Source organism: Grampus griseus (genome assembly GCF_964374135.1).
Source record: "Grampus griseus genome assembly, chromosome: X".
NCBI lineage: Eukaryota > Metazoa > Chordata > Mammalia > Artiodactyla > Delphinidae > Grampus > Grampus griseus.
In genome coordinates, this window is record NC_138999.1 from 102,576,888 (window position 1) to 102,594,883 (window position 17,996).

Below are 17,996 nucleotides of genomic sequence, written 5' to 3' on the forward strand. Positions count from 1 at the left end.
TGGCCTCTCCCGTTGCGGAGCACAGGCTCCGGACGCGCAGGCCCAGCGGCCATGGCTCACGGGCCCAGCCGCTCCGCGGCACGTGGGATCTTCCCAGACCGGGGCACGAACCCGTGTCCCCTGCATTGGCAGGCGGACTCTCAACCACTGCGCCACCAGGGAAGCCCCTGCTGTACTTTTTGATTCTCCCCGTTATGGTTTGTCTCTTCATCGTCATGACTGTGGTACCTAATGGTTATTGGGCACTGTGGACAAAGAAAGTCGCCTGCCATTCTAGTAAACAAACAATGTTGCCCGCCATCAGGCCAGGGGCCACTGCAGCTGCACCCCCAGCCCAACATGGTGCACCCTGAGGGGAATTCAGAAAGGAGAAAAACGGGATACTGGCTATAGATAGTTAAGGTGCATATCTAAGGAATGATTTCAATGAGCCCAGACTCTGGCATCTTCACATACAGAGAAAAGCACTAAAGTCATGAACTTGAGATGTTTTTTGTGATTAGCAATAATCGTTTGATGTTTGACAACATTTTTTTTTTCAGCAAAAACTCCTATATATCGTGGCTCCTCCCTTACCTCTTCGGAATGGTTCCTCAGAGCTCTCTGAGAGGCTGTCTCATGGGCTGTAGTCCTCAGTAAGGTCCCTGAATAAAACAGAACTTAAAACTTTTAGGTTGTGCTTTTCTTTGCTCCAGTCAACAGCACTTAGAGTGTGCCTGTCCTTGTTTTGAGCGCTCTGCATGAATCGCTTCCTTTCATCTTCTTATCAGCCTTGTGAAGTGATGCCTATCAAGATCCCTATTGTACACGTGAAGCTCAGAGAGGTGAAACAACCCGCCTGAAGTCACAAAGCCAGTGCATGGCAGAGCTGGGGTTTGAAATCCTGTCTGTGATCAGAGTCCGAGTTCCTCCATCTAAGCCACAGTACCTCCCACCCCAGGCCATCCCCAGTCCATCCCTACCTCACTACAACCATCTCAGCAGTCTCTGTGTGGGGGTCCTGTATCTGTGTGTGTCTTCCACGCAGTGAGCTCAGCATTTCATCCTGGATAAAGAGGACACTTAGCAAAGCACTTTCCTTTCTTTATTGGGATTGAGACCAACTGTCTTATGGTAAGAAACCAACCACTCCATATATAAAGCACAGTGGTTAAGGGCAGGGGTTCTGAGACTTAGGGCTTTCATGGATTAAGAGAATTAATAAAATAAAACTGGGTTCTAACACAGGGCCAGTGACTTTTGATTTCACCATTTAAAAGAACACTATTTATACTACTACTACTACTATTAATACTACTAGAAATAATACCTAACCATCATAGAGAGAGGCTATGATGTACCAAGCACTGTTCTCAGTCTTTACGTGAATTATCTGATTTAATCCTCATAAAGAACCCTATTCCATAGGCACTGTTATCCCCGTTTTATAGACAAAGAAACTAAGAAACGTTAAGTAAATTGTCCCTGGGTCTGTGCTGATAACCATTACAATATAAGCTCACCCTTGATTCATAAAAGACATCTTTGAAAAAAAATCAAGCACACAAGGGAGACTCTAACCTCAGAATTTGGGGATAAATACATAAAAGCTCAGTGAAGTTGGACAGCTCTGGGTTTGAGTTTGGGGCAACTTGTTTAATACTCTCTGTGCCTCTGTTCGACTGTAATGAAAGCACTGACACCTACCTAATGGGGCTATTGTGAGGAGTAAATAAGCCCTTCCCATGGTGACTGGCACATAATAAGGACCCCCAGTACATACCAGCTGCAGGTTTACTATTCCTCCTGGCACAGCCCTGCGAGCCCATCTGCTGGGGAGAAGCTGGGTGTGGACAGGACAGCTTGGTCCTGCTTTGCAGGTCAGATTGTTGCTGTGACTGACTATCCCCCTCTCTCACTAACAGAAGCAGTCAGACATTTGGGCTTTACTTCCCATTGGTTGAAATTGGTGTTGCCTTGGCAGCACGTGTAAACATTCTGGCTGGGAATCCTGGGGAAAAGCTGCCCAGAGACTTTCTGAGGCTTCCCGGGCTACTACTGTTCCAGACAAGGATCTGGTCACTCAGGTATCGAGGGTTATTAAGGGTGGGAGGGTTCCACAAAAAGGACCTGCAATTGTTCTCCCCATTCATTGCTCAGACCACAAATTTGGCCCTGGCCCTTCACACCCATTTTGCCCATCTGGCCTCTCATTAGGAAGGGAAGGGGAGAAAAAGAACTAAGAGAGGCAGGTTGGAGGGATGCTTTAGACTGGTGCCCACAGATGTGTGAGGGTAACATCTGAACTTTGCTGAGCCCTGCTCCCCCCTTTCCCTCTGCCACTGGAGCACAGGGCACCCTGGGTCCTTCCATAGACAAGGCCCCTACCTCATTTGCTAGGTGTCGAAGGGCACAGATTTGGTTTCCAGTCAATTTGTCAAGAAGCAGTTTGCTGAAAGCCAAGTCGCTGAATGGCCAAGTAGCCAAATGGGCCATTTTCTGAAGGATCACGTTGCTGTATGGTTAACTCACCAAAGCCTACCGAATTTACCAATTTACCAAAAAACTATTGTCTAACTATAGAGTTTACGGCAAATTGCTTTGGCCAAATTGGCATGGGCCTTGGGCTGGGGAGAGCTAGTTCTCTAGAGCTAAGGGCCTCCAGACACCCTTACCGCCACCCTTCAGGTCCTCCTCACTCTGGGATGGGCAGCCTGAGAAGATTCCACTTTCCTCCAGAGGATGACGCTGTCCACCAGTTGCCGCAACAGGGAACTGAGGCAGAGGCAAACGAGCTTAAAATGCTGACATGAAACCCAAATGAACACGAGTCAGTATTATTCCCAGAATGTTTAAAGGCTGTTCACACCATTTCTGGCCTGACGGCCAGGGGAACTGGGGTTGCTTTGTACAGCACTCACCACACCTTGGGACCCGTGATGTCCAGAAAGGGAACAAAGGGTGACCCTTCTTGAAAGAGGCTCGCAGAAAGAGAGTGCGCACATTCTGGACGGCAGACGGAAATGTGAGATCAGGGCCCCAGGACTCTTTGTGAACCTTGGAGGGAGGAGAGTGGGGTGATTAAGAGCACAGGTTGTGGAGCCGGATGGTCTGGTGTGAGCTTGGCTTCCTCATCTCACATGGTAACAGGAGTCCCTCTCTTTATGACTCAGGGCCCCAGCAGGAAATTGTTGGCATATAGAAAATAGGAGAGGTGGAGAAGTGTTAAGTAAAGGGAATATTTACAAAGGTGTGAGCAGAGGGTAGGGAAAGGAGGGGCTGGTAACAGTGGGGCCATGGGGTTGAGGGGAGAGGAAGGTTACCCTCACCAGACTGACAAGTTGTGAGCAAGCTGCCCCAGGACAGATGGACACCTCCTCCACTCAGCCAGCCACAGGTGACCCTGGAGGCGGAGAACCCCGGTGAATACACTCTTCTCCCTTCAGCCAGAGGGCATGGGAGAGCCCACTGCTGCAGTCCCAGCAGGTCAGCGTTCCAGGGCAGAGAGTGGGGGAGGTGGGGAGAGTGGGCCTGGAAGGGCACAGGGAAGGTCTCCAGCCATGATCTCACAGCGCTGTGCTAAGCGCTAAATGGAACGAGGCCCATTAAACACCCCAAATTGGGAGTTGCTATTTTTACAAAAATAAATAGCTCCCCTGGGAGTGAGCGAGCCACTTTCACGCAGGGCCCACCATGCAGGGATTGCCTACAAGGGATTTATAACTGGCGCTAGAAGTGAGTGACTACTCCTCCGTGAGGAGACTTCAGTATAGCAGGGAAAGAAGGAATCCAAGACTCAAGGGAAAAAGATGGAAAACGTGCAAAGACTTCTAGCTCTGTGATGAACCCTTCACAGCCCTGATAACTCTAATCTCCACAGTCTCAACAAATGCTAAAAGCATTTGGAAAATTTTAGTTATCACTTATAAACATCTTACTAAAATAGGAGCAGACAAATGTTTTCTGAATAAATCTCAAGCCATGAGCCAGCATCATACTTACTGGTGTGACACCAGAAAGCACACACACTGAAGCCCGACGCAAAAGAAGCAGGCTCACCATCTCCACTTTCACTTCCATTTTTCTGTAAGTGTTACCCAAAGCTAACACATATATTATAGGAAAAGAGATAAAAAATGATAGTTTCCGGTGGATAATTGTATACCTGGAAAATCCAAGAGAAAAAAACCTGAAAAACGAACCTCTCCTATACTGTACTGCCTCTAATCATTTTGATACACTTTTTTAAAGAGTAGCGTGCCCTCAGTGGCCTAAAGCAGGGGTTGAAGTTCTAAGAAAGACTCAACTGGAAATCAATATTGTTAGAACTCTAAGGAAGTTAGGAATCATTCGGCTATGTCTTGCTGAAGTCTTCATGGTTATGAGAATTGGCAAATCCTTGGTTTTCAGGAATATGGACCTCAACACCGTTTCCTGTGTCTTATGATTCTTCAAGAGATAGTCTGTACTTAGACGAGAGTGTACACACGTGCGCGCGTGCACACACACACACACACACACGCAAAAAGTAACTTTTTGAGTTTTTTTCCAAGCCAAAAGAAAATGAATGTGACTAAAAATGTCAAATTTCAGAAGGAAGTAGATGTGGATAAAGGTCCCTACAAGCCAGATGATGGATACAGAAGACACTCAAAATGTAACTGAACTAGCTCTAGCTGTAGCCAAGAATGTCATCGCTGCTGCTATCAAGTTCGTGGAAGGTAGTAATGCTGTTGGGGTGCATAAAGGATGGTCTCATTATGTAACAGCACACTAGGAGGCAACTAATAAACTCATACCTTGTTTGCAGAAGCCAAAAAGCCCATCAAAAATATCGACTGGATCACACAGGGTGAATTCACAGAAGAAAGGGGCCGTAAACAAATTGAGGATTTCGTTTCGGTAAGTCCGTTGACCACTCCAGCTCAGCACAAAGGGGAAGAACAATTAAAAGGCTCCTGTTTGGGCTTCCCTGGTGGCGCAGTGGTTGAGAGGCCGCCTGCCGATACAGGGGACACGGGTTCGTGCCCCGGTCCGGAAAGATCCCTCATGCTACGGAGTGGTTGGGCACGTGAGCCATGGCCGCTGGGCCTGCGCGTCCGGAGCCTGGGCTCTGCAACGGGAGAGGCCACAACAGTGAGAGGCCCACGTACCGCAAAAAAAAAAAAAGGCTCCTGTTTGATGCAAAGTGGAAGTCCTTCTAGGAAGCCTAAGCAATGATATCACAGGCGACCTGAATAAGTAAAAACTGTCCTCATCTGGGTTGCAAAGTCAAGATGGGATAGTCTTTGAAGGTGAAAAGCCAATTGTATTTTCCAGTGTTTGTGTCTTCCTCACCGTACACTTCCCTAGGAAAATCGGATATTCTCAGCTAAGCAATTTCCCCATGCTGCTGCTCTAAATGGGGGCCTAGTGGCCTAAGGAGGGAGATGCCCCTCTAAAACAGGGGTTCTCCAGCCCCAGCTTTAGAGTTCTCATATTAACAGAGGGGATGCACACAGATCACGAGTCTTTTTGATTTAGCTTTGGAATGTATTCACTGTACAGTCAGATGCACATGCTCATGAATTTCTTTTCTTTTTCCTCCTGGTCCTGGCTCTGACCTATTTGTGTGGCTTATCCCAGCAGCTCTGGGGAGAAGGCCCTGGGTGGCTTTGCATAACGGGCGGGGTGGATGAAGAAGAATGGCCTGAAATCCCCACTCACTGTATTTCCTTAGAAGAGAAACCAGTTGAAATTGGTGGAGGCAAACTCCCCCAGCCTGGGAGAAGTCTCCAGCTGTCTCTGTTCCTCTGATCAGCCCATCCAAGCCTTCCACCCTAAGGGCACTTTCCCAGGCCCAGGAAGGCTTGGTCAGGTGGGAAGGAGGAAAAAGGTCAGGGGTTCCTGGCTCCACACCCTCCATCCGTGATTGCGGCACGGCTCGCCATTGCCATTGCAAGGGGTATCAAGAGCACAGTGAAGAGAAACGGTGCAAAGTACTAGTTACTCTTGGGCCTTCCTGCTCTGGAGCACATCTCCCATTTGGGTTGGGGCAAAAGTGACTGCCTGCTGCACCCAAAGTCTGTGAATCAGACTGAAATTGGACACAGAACAAGCAGGAAAATGTTCCCCTGCAGATCCTACTGGTTCTGAGTAAAAGGCAAAGGTCAGTCCGGACCGTGGCCTATAGGGCCCGACATAATCTGAGTCTCCATCCCCACTTCCTCCCAACTGACTGCTCAGACTCCATCACCCACCACCTTCTCCCCATTCACCTTCCTCACTCCAGCCATACTTGCCTCCTTGCTGTTCAACTGCCAGGCATGCTCCCACCTCAGGGCCTTTGCACTTGCTGTTCCCTCTGCTGGAACCCTCTTGCCTGAGATCTACTCTCATCGTTCGCACTTTCCCTCTCTTCAGGTCTTTGTTAGGACGCCTTTTGCTCACTGAGGCATTTCCTGGCCACCTCATCTAAAATTGCACCCATCTCTCCTCTTATTTTTTTTTCCATTAGCACTTACCTCTACCTATGATATTAGATTTTATTTACACTATTGCCTTTTTTCCATCACCAGACCACATGATCCATGAGGGCAGAGACTTTTGTTCATTGCTCTGTCCCCAGGCCTTAGAAAGGTCAGGTACATAGAGGATGTTCTATAAATATGTGTTGAATACATGAACAGATTTATTCTCTCCATACCATTATTCTTCACAGATGAAAAGCTAAGTCAAGGGCTGTTGTGAGGACACAGAAAATTAGAAAGTAGAAGGTGATGGAAAAGGTAAAAGCTCTATATAACTCCTGACATAAAATCACCCTGTTCCCAGCCCCACTAATGCAGCAAGCCCTAGAAGTGAAGTCTATCATCTAAGTGCTAGGCATTTCTGATGGAGAACTTTCTCAAGCCTATTGCAGATTTCCCAGAGTCCACCATACACCAGGGGACAGCAAATTAGGAGTTACCATTTCCTGAGTGAGCACTGCTATGTGCCAAGCACCACTAAGCACTTCACATGCATTATCTCATTTAATCCTCACAACAAACCTGTGTATAGGTACCTCAGTGTACCCATTTTACAGATGACGAATCTTGAGGCTCAGAGAGGTTGGGCAATTTGTTCAAAGTCTTTCTTTTTTTTTTTTTTTTTGCGGTATGCGGGCCTCTCACTGTTGTGGCCTCTCCCGTTGCGGAGCACAGGCTCCGGATGCGCAGGCTCAGCGGCCATGGCTCACGGGCCCAGCTGCTCCGCGGCATGTGGGATCTTCCCGGACCGGGGCACGAAACCGTGTCCCCTGCATCGGCAGGCGGACTCTCAGCCACTGCGCCACCAGGGAAGCCCCAAAGTCTTTCTGATTAACCAGCAAAATGAAGTTTTGATCATAGGTCTGTCTGATATACTTCTTCCACCTTAACAGGAAAAGTACTTTTTGATGACAGAAATAATGCAGTTTACTATCAATGAAAAATGCAAATTCAAAAGATTTTAAGGCATTGCAATGTGAAATGGGGCACGGGTTCAATCCCTTGGGAACTAAGATCCCGCATGCCATGCGGTGCAGCCCCCCCCCAAAAAAAAGAATGATTAAATCTGGTATCACAAGGCTTGTGTGTTTGTGGGGAGGAACTGATGCACTTATACATTGCCAGTGGGCATAATAATTGGTTAATTTTCTTCAGGAATGCAATCTTGCAACAAGAATATACAAATAAGTTCTTAATATAAGAAAAACTGGAAAATCCCCCATGCCTATCACCATACTTAAAATATTTTTACAATAAGACATCATTATTAAAAAAAAAACTCTGAGCAAAAAGACACAAAGTAGAAAATGAAAGTTCCCAGATCTACTCCCTCAAATGTCACTTATCATCGATAACAGTTTTGTGCATATACTTCCAGGTGCCTGTTGATTTTGAGTGTCCAGTAATATGTAATTGGCTAAGCCATCCATGGTAGAGTAGCACAATGAGATACTGCTTCCTGGAAGTGAGTATATGAAGCAATGTTATGTAAAAATGATAAAACATGGGATAACACACACTCACTGCACAGAGATAAAAATGGGAAGAGAGTGGCCTGATGGAGATAGCTGAATTTACTGTGTCTAAGGCTGCTTTAGAAAATCCTAGAACTGAGACATCTGATGGGGTGGAGAGAGCACTGCTCGGGAGCCCTCCGAGCTGGCTGCTCGGGAGCCTGGGTCCCAGCTGTTGTGTGGGATTGTCCCTTCCTATTTCTAGGCCCCAGGATCCTCATCTGCAAAGTGAGGGGCCTTGTTAGATGATCTTTAGGGACCACTCCAATGCTACAAAGTCTGTGATTGTGTGACAGATTAAACATTAGGCCTGAAAAAGTATATCAAGTAACACAGAAAGGTTGGGAAAAAAAAGACATGCTCCAACGGGCCTCATGGGGTTGGCTGTCAGACTCCTTCAATGAAAGGGAAAATGATCTATGTAAGAAGACACAGAACTGATCTCAAGGAATCTAGGGTCTGGTGCTCCTCTCTGGCTAACTGAAACAGCCAATTGGGTATAAGTTTGAAATAAAGTTAGCTGAGGCAGAAGGCCAGCCTACATTTTTTTTTTTTAAAGGAAGGCCTAAAGTCTTTTTACCATCTCCTCCCAAACTCTCTCTCTACATCAGTGGGATTGTTAGACAATCCTACTTCCTTCCTTCTGTGGACCTGCATCTTAATTCAAGATCTTTTTTAGGAAGATTTCTGTGCCCCAATAGCCAGTGCAACGGTGTTCTGTTGAACCTGTTGAACACCTCTGGCATTCAAGGCCTGGTGCTCAGACTCAAGGCTACATCATGCCTTGTGCGGACCATAGGTGTTAGTAAGATCTGTGCTTTGGAGGGGGAAGCTTCTCCAAGGGATCTGAGAGATCTGAATGATCCCCTGCCTGATCTATTCCTTTTCTGACCTTATTTTACCTACCACCTAGGGCTGCAATGAATTGAGTCTGATTTTCCAAAACAGCTTGTGAAATCAGCCCCCTTACTTTCTAGTCACACCTTTAGGTCTTCTGGAGTACAGTGAGCAGAACACGTGTTCTAAGCACTTTCTAATTATTTTCCAATTAACCAAAGTTGCCTTCCAAGAAAAGGTCTGGAAGGAGGTTAGCGTGTATGTGTGTGTGGTGTGTATGTACACACACACTGAGCGTGGGCCCCTGAGCTCCAAAGCCCAATCTCAAGCAATGTCTGCACTATTCACTTATTTGACATTTTAGCTCCACCTTTTCTCTCCCCTACCTGTGGAGATAAGCGGGGGTTGACTGTAGTTTGTATCCCAGTCAAAAGTGTTAGAAATGGATCCAGAAGCAGGGCTGTAACCCCTACTGTTGTGCGCTGCCTTCGTCTAGACAGCTTGAACACAAGTCTGCTTTTCTTCCTTTGTGTGCTTTTTATTTTTTCCTATGAAACAGCACTGGAAGTATCACGGCCGCTGGGTGCACTACACAGAGTTTTTAAAGAGGGAAGATGTGATTCACAGCTTCCACTACATCTACTGTGTACACTGGAGCATCCCAACTGCTCGGAGACCCATACCACGAATCAGTGCCAGTGTCTACTTCACCATCAAGATCAACACAAACAAACCTCCGGTAAGCGCTTTCTTTTCTGCCCTGTTCCCTTCGGTGAGGCTTCGACGAGAATAGAGACTTCTCTTGTCAAGGCCATTGATGGGCCCCTTCTTTGTGAAACAGAACAGTCATATTTCTGTCCTCGTCTCGCTTGGCCCATCTGCAGCACTTGCCATAGCTGATCACTCCCTCCTCCATGAAATATTCCATTTGGCTTCTAGAACAACATTCTCTCCTGGTTTTCCTCCTGCCTCACTGACCATTCGTTCTCTACTGGTCTACTAGCCTCTCCTCCTCTCACCAACCTCTTCATGTTGGAATGTCCCAAAACTCAGGCCTTGGATCTTTTCTCTAGCCTAACCTCCTTGATGATCTTATCCAGTCTCCTGGCTTTAAATGCCACCTCTAGCTCATGATTCCCAAATTTCTATCTCCAGCCCAGATTTCTGCAACTTGGATGTTTAATAAACATCTCACTTATTGTATCCAAAACTGAACTTCTGATTTGCCTTTCCAAGTCCGACCTACCTGCGCCTTTCTCATCTCAGCTGATGGCCAAAATCCTTGGCGTCATCCTTGACTCTTCTTTTTCACTCACATCCATTAGGAAATCCTGTTGGTCCTACCTTCAAAAATAGGCCCTGACGGGACTCCCCTGGTGGCGCAGTGGTTAAGAATCTGCCTGCCAATGCAGGGGACACGGGTTCGAGCCCTGGTCCGGGAAGATCCCACATGCCGCAGAACAACTAAGCCCGTGCGCCACAACTACTGAGCCTGTGCTCTAGAGCCCGTGAGCCACAACTACTGAGCCCGCGTGCCACAAGTACTGAAGCCCGCACACCTAGAGCGCATGCTCCACAACAAGAGAAGCTACCGCCATGAGAAGCCCGCGCACTGCAACTAAGAGTAGACCCCGCTTGCTGCAACTAGAGAAAGCCGCGCACAGCAATGAAGACGCAACGCAGCCAAAAAACAATTAAAAAAAAAAAAAGGCCCTGAATCCAAGCGTTTCTTCCCACTCCACCTCTACCACCCTGGGCCAAGACACCATCATCTCTCACCAAGGTTATTTCAATAGGCTTCTAACTAGTCTCTCTGCTTCCACCCTTACCCACATCCTGTCTCTTTTCAGCCAGCCGAGTGAGCCTTGGAAAAATGAAGTTACGTCACGCGTCTGTTTTGAACATTCCAACATGCTTTTCAAACTTCAAAGTGCATGTGAATTACTCAGGGGTCTTGTTAAAAGGAAGATTCTGATTCAGCAGGTCTGGGGCTCAAACTTCTGCATTACAAAGAAGCTCCCAGGTGATGCTGATGCTGCAGGTCCACAGACCATACTTTGAGTAATGAGGGCCTACAGGCCTTGGGTGATCTGGTTCCTTGTTATTTCGACTTTCCCGTTACTCCTTCCCCCTCACTTACCCTGCTCCAGCCACTCTGATCTTGCCACTCCTTAAATAAGCCAGGTATTGTCCCTCCTCAGGGCTTCTGCGCTTGCTGTTCCCTTTGACTGGAACCCTCTCCCCTAGGTACGTGCACAGCCTGCTGGCTCACCTCCTCCACTGCACTTTCTACCCCACCCCCATGATTTTGCTTTCCCTCCATAGCACTTTATCACCTTCTGATCTTCTATGTAACTTCTTATCTTGTTATACCCTGCTCCCCCACCAGAATGTAAGCTTCAGGAAGGCAGGGATTTCTGTCTTGCTGTAAAACAAAGCCTGGTAAATAGCAGGCACTCAATAAATACTTGAAGGAATGACTGCTTGTAGCCACTAGGTCGACCGTGAATATGAAATATGTTGATAGCTGGTGTGAAAGGAGTCCAAATAACATGTATGAATCCAAGGCTAGGGTCCTTAGGACAGGGTTGGTACCAAGCATAGTGCCTGGAATACAGCAGACATAAAAATGTTATTTCCCCTCTGCTTTCATCCTTTCAAAGTTATTTGAGGCTCTGCCTGACTCTAAGGCTTTATATATGACCACACAGTGAGCCAACTATGTCCTATATTCATCCTATCCTAGTACAAACTTACCTAGTTGGAGAGTTTGGAACCTGGAGTGATCTAAAGAGGTAAAATCTGTGAGTTCTCACTTCTCCTGGTCATATATCCTGCCATCAGCTGTCTTGCTAACTGGCGAGCTCTAAGATCGGAACGTGAGGCTGTTGGAGGTGAATGAGACCATGACAAGAGACCACACAGAGAGAGGGCTTGGGAACCTGGCTCTCGCTCAGAATTCCGAGTATAATTTTGGAGGGGACACTGGATGGGGACCACTGAGACGGCATTACAACCTAGATTTTTATGCTGCTTTTAAAATGTTTTTGAACCATGTTCATCTATATGGTTTCATTCTTAGGCCATCCTTACGAGGTAAGTTGGTTGAGTGAAACTGGAGCACGTAAAGAAGGCACATGACTTCCTCATGCTCCTAGTAATGAGAGCACAGCCTCTCTTGGCTTGTTTTCAATTTTGTGGATACTCTTAAGGTATTTGTTGCCAAAAAGATCTTTTGGGGAACACAGGTTTGGAGTGAAAAAGAACTACTACCTACAGACCTCCAACTCACAGGGAAAATGAATTCTAGAAATTGAGGAGTCTACTTATGGATGCTTGTAGCAATGGAAAGAATCATGAGTTGCCGTGACTGGTCTTGGCTGACAGGTGTCTTTTTCTCTTAGGATACACCCATTGATGTCTCTTACGTCTTTGAGAGCCATTCAGTGGTTCACAGGTAATGAACATTTAGAGACTTACTTTAAAAGGGTGGTGGGAAAACTCATCACACTCCAGGAGCCCAGCAGGCCCACAGCCACAGGTAATTTACGTAATGGTCACTTTTCTTCTTTGGACCACCTACTCCATTAAGATGGGCTGAAAGTAGGAGTCTGCCTTTGTTCTAGAAAATTGTTTTTATTTTTAGTGTCTCGTTTTTCAGTGATTATAAATGTGAGGATTAGTTGCTGGAGTAGGGTGGGGCCAAGGTAGGTCATGTCTACTGTTTCTATGTGAAACTTCACAGTCACATGGAACTAACTCACATATAATAATTCCTTTTATTTGTACAGCTCTCTCTTAAAGAATCTTTACATATAAACTCATTAAGCCTTTTATTGAATGGGCCTAAGGAACAGAGACGACCTTTGTCCCCCACCCACAAAAGGCATTTTGCTCACTAGAAATGTAACAGAGTAAACAGGTAATCAATCCCTGGCTCAATGTTTTGTTTCATTTTAAAAGCTTCTGTTGTGTTTGTTTTTCTTCCTCTGCAGACCAGGAACGACTCACTTTCAAGAAAAATGCCTGAGGGACATTATTGAGGGCAAATATATTTTAATGAATTCAAATATCTTCCAATTAAACAGAGTCAGAATCTTCCCGAATATTTTAGGAATAGATTTCTCATCGGAGTGTGTTAAAAATACAATACTGTACATTGAACCACAGAATAGTATTGAATAATAAACTTGTGGCACACAATCCAGCTGCACTGGTTTTCTTTGCATTCATTCATTTTCCAGTTGGCAACTTCCATCACATTAGCAGAGTAACCAGTAAGTTGTCTTCTATTTTCTAAAAGGTTTTTCCCATCACTGTCTGCATCACTCAGTCTTACAGGTACAAAAGTTGAGTTTAGGGAGTTGCTAAAATTCACCTGTCAGACCAAACTGAGATTGGTCCTTGGCTGCCTGTTCCCCCATTTGAGCCTAAGTCTCTAGCCTGGACACACCTCTTTCATGGGCACAACTAGGGAACAGAAAAATGGCAACAGTTCTACAGCTCATAATATAACCAGTCTGAAGAGTTTCCCTACTCGCAGACCCCTTTATTTACTGCAAGTTAAGCCTCACTGTTAAACAATACATTCTGAAACTATGAAACTGGGTGCGCTGCCTGACACAGCACAGCATCACAACTGTGATGGCACCAGGGTGGCTTGAGGATTGGGTGCAATGAAACAGGGAAGGTTCAATCGCCACCCTTACTATTTCTTGTCTTCTTCCCATCCTCACACCAGATCGTTCCTACCATTCCTGTGAGGTTGTCTTGCCTGGCTGCAAGGTTTTAAAACACCAAAGACAAAATTATGAGTGATTACTTACAGGTACATCAGAATATGTATTTATGTACAGAAGCACTGGAAGGGAACACAGAATACTAAAGACAATTGATGGGGTAAGACTGTGGGTCATTTTTCTTTCTTCTTATTTTCTAACTGCTGCATTTGTGCAATAAATTAAAAAGGAGGGAAAATCTCATCAGAGCAACAGGTGAGGAGGGGGGAAACTAGGTAAGTCTCCTTGGAGAACAAAAAATATATTTCAAATACAATAGCCCTCCCATTTGACTTATGGCTCAGGTGACTAAAACACAGTTTGAAGCAGTAACTCTAATAGGCTGAAAATAAAATACTTTTAGCCCTTTTATTCTTCCCTCCTCTTTCCCAAAGAACATGCTACTGAAGCTATTCTTTGGCAGATCTTTCCTGAAAAAAACTTGATGAAAGATATGATAAAGTTCTGAAATAAATTAATATATTTTCTTTCATTTATTCAACAAGCATTTGTTGAGTATCTACTCTGTGGAGGAGACAGGAGAATCCAATGAAAATCCACAATATTCATATATCACAAAATTGTTGCATTTAAACTACCTTGCCTACTGAATGAAAATCAGAGAACAAACCCATTCAGTCTCTAGGAACCAGTAACAAAAAGTAATGTTCTTAGAGAACAAAATTTTTATTTTAAAAAAATTTTTTGGCCACCTGCGCAGCTTGTGGGATCTTAGTTCCCCAACCAGGGATTGAACCCGGGCCCTAGGCAGTGAAAAACGCCGAGTCCTAACCACTGGACCACCAGGGAATTCCTAAGAAAATTTTTTTTTTTTTTTTTTTGGCGGTATGCGGGCCTCTCACTGTTGTGGCCTCTCCCGTTGGGGAGCACAGGCTCCGGACGCGCAGGCGTAGCAGCCATGGCTCACGGGCCCAGACGCTCCACGGCATGTGGAATCTTCTTGGACTGGGGCACGAACCCGTATCCCCTGCATCGGCAGGCGGACTCTCAACCACTGCGCCACCAGGGAAGCCCTGGGTCTTGTTTTTGTATCCATTCAGCCAATCTGTGTGTTTTGGTGGGAGCATTTAGTCCATTTACATTTAAGGTAATTATCGGTATGTATGTTCCTATTCCCATTTTCTTAATTGTTTTGGGTTCGTTATTGTAGGTCTTTTCCTTCTCTTGTGTTTCTTGCCTAGAGAAGTTCCTTTAGCATTTGTTGTAAAGCTGGTTTGGTGGTGCTGAACTCTCTCAGCTTTTGCTTGTCTGTAAAGCTTTTAATTTCTCTGTCAAATCTGAATGAGATCCTTGCTGGGTAGAGTAATCTTGGTTGCAGGTTTTTCTCCTTCATCACTTTAAGTATGCCCTGCCACTCCCTTCTGGCTTGCAGAGTTTTGGCTGAAAGATCAGCTGTTAACCTTATGGGGATTCCCTTGTGTGTTATTTGCTGTTTTTTCCTTGCTGCTTTTAATATGTTTTCTTTGTATTTAATTTTTGACAGTTTGATTAATATGTGTCTTGGCGTATTTCTCCTTTGATTTATCCTGTATGGGACTCTCTGTGCTTCCTGGACTTGAATAACTATTTCCTTTCCCATATTAGGGAAGTTTTCAACTATAATCTCTTCAAATATTTTCTCAGTCCCTTTCTTTTTCTCTTCTTCTGGAACCCCTATAATTCGAATGTTGGTGCGTTTAATGTTGTCCCAGAGGTCTCTGAGACTGTCCTCAGTTCTTTTCATTCTTTTTTCTTTATTCTGCTCTGCAGTAGTTATTTCCATTATTTTATCTTCCAGGTCACTTATCCGTTCTTCTGCCTCAGTTATTCTGCTATTGATCCCATCTAGAGTATTTTTCATTTCATTTATTGTGTTGTTCATCATTGTTTGTTTCATCTTTAGTTCTTCTAGGTCCTTGTTAAATGTTCCTTGCATTTTGCCTATTCTATTTCCAAGATTTTGCACCATCTTTACTATCATTATTCTCAATTCTTTTTCAGGTAGACTGCCTATTTCCTCTTCATTTCTTAGGTCTGGTGGGACTTTATCTTGCTCCTTCATCTGCGGTGTGTTTTTCTGTCTTCTCATTTTGCTTATCTTACTGTGTTTGGGGTCTCCTTTTTGCAGGTTGCAGGTTCGTAGTTCCCGTTGTTTTTGATGTCTGTCCCCAGTGGCTAAGGTTGGTTCAGTGGGTTGTGTAGGCTTCCTAGTGGAGGGGACTAGTGCCTGTGTTCCAGTGGATGAGGCTGGATCTTGTCTTTCTGGTGGGCAGGTCCATGTCTGGTGGTGTGTTTTGGGGTGTCTGTGGACTTATGATTTTAGGCAGCGTCTCTGCTAATGGGTGGGGTTGTGTTCCTGTCTTGCTAGTTGTTTGGCATAGGGTGTCCAGCACTGTAGCCTGCTGGTCGTTGAGTGAAGCTGGGTGCTGGTGTTGAGATGGAGATCTCTGGGAGATTTTCACCGTTTGATATTATGTGGAGCTGGGAGGTCTCTTGTGGACCAGTGTCCTGAAGTTGGCTCTCCCACCCCAGAGGCACAGCACTGACTCCTGACTGCAGCACCAAGAGTCTTTCATCCACACGGCTCAGAATAAAAGGGAGAAAAAGTAGAAGGAAAGAATTAATAGAAGTAGAATAGAAAGAAAGAAAGAAAGAAAGAAAGGAGGGAGGGAGGGAGGGAGGGAGGAAGGAAGGAAGGAGGGATGGAAGGGAAAAAAGGAAAAAAGAAAGAAGTAAAATAAAATAAGATAAAAATAATAAAGTTATTAAAATAAAAAATAATTTTTAAGAAAAAAAACGGATAGAACCCTTGGACAAATGGTGGAAGCAAAGGTATACAGACAAAATCTCTCACAGAAGCATACACATACACACTCACAAAAAGAGGAAAAGGGGAAAAAATCATAAATCTTGCTCTCAAAGCCCACCTCCTCAATTTGGGATGACTCGTTGTCTATTCACGTATTCCACAGATGCAGGGTATATCAAGTTGATTGTGGAGCTTTAATCCGCTGCTCCTGAGGCTGCTGGGAGAGATTTCCCTTTCTCTTCTTTGTTCTCACAGCTCCCAGGGGCTGAGCTTTGGATTTGGCCCTGCCTCAGCGTGTACGTCGCCGGAGGGCGTCTGTTCTTCGCTCAGACAGGACGGGGTTAAAGGAGCAGCTGTTTCAGGGACTCTGGCTCACTCAGGCTGGGGGGGATGGAGGGGCACGGAGTGCGGGGCGAGCCTGTGGCGGCAGAGGCCGGATTGACGTTGCCCCAGCCTGAGGCGCGCCATGCGTTCTCCCGGGGAAGTTGTCCCTGGATCCCGGGACCCTGGCAGTGGCGGGCTGCCCAGGCTCCCCGGAAGCGGGGTGTGGATAGTGATCTGTGCTCGCACACAGGCTTCTTGGTGGCAGCAGCAGCAGCCTGGGCGTCTCATGCCCGTCTCTGGGGTCCGCGCTTTTTTTAAAAAATTAATTTATTTTATTTATTTCTGGCTGCATTGGGTTTTTGTTGCTGCACGCGGGCTTTCCTCTAGTTGCGGTGAGCAGGGCTACTCTTCGTTGTGGTGCGCGGGCTTACTGCTGTGGCTTCTCTTGTTGCAGAGCACGGGCTCTAGGCACACGGGCTTCAGTAGTTGTGGCACGCAGGCTCAGTAGTTGTGGTTCCTAGGCTCTAGAGCACAGGCTCAGTAGTTGTGGCACAGGGGCTTAGTTGCTCCATGATATGTGGGATCTTCCCGGACCAGGTCTTGAACCCGTGTCTCTGGAGGCCACGGATGCTGTCACCACGGAGACACCCTAGCTCCCACCGAAAGCCAACTTCTAGCAAACCCCTCACCCAGGCTCTAACCCGCTAGCTCCGTCCTAGTCACAACTGAACCCACGGAACCCCGAGGCCATTGAGGAGCAGCCGACTCCTTCAATCGCTGGTTAGAAGTGGGATGGGTGTCTGCGCTTTTAGCCGCGGCTGGCGCCCATCTCTGGAGCTCCTTTAAGCAGCGCTCTTAATCCCCTCTCCTCGCGCACCAGGAAACAAAGAGGGAAGAAAAAGTCTCTTGCCTCTTCGGCAGGTCCAGACTTTTCCCCGGACTCCCTCCTGGCTAGCCGTGGTGCACTAACTCCCTGCAGGCTGTGTTGACGCAGCCAACCCCAGTCCTCTCCCTGCACTCCAACCGAAGCCCGAGCCTCAGCTCCCAGCCCTGCCCGCCCTGGCGGGGGAGCAGACAAGCCTCTCGGGCTGGTGAGTGCCAGTCGGCACTGATCCTCTGTGTGGGAATCTCTCCGCTTTGCCCTCCGCATCCCTGTTGCTGCGCTCTTCTCCGCGGCTCTGAAGCTTTCCCCCTCCGCCACCCGCAGTCTCTGCCCTAGAAGGGGCTTCCTAGTGTGCGGAAACCT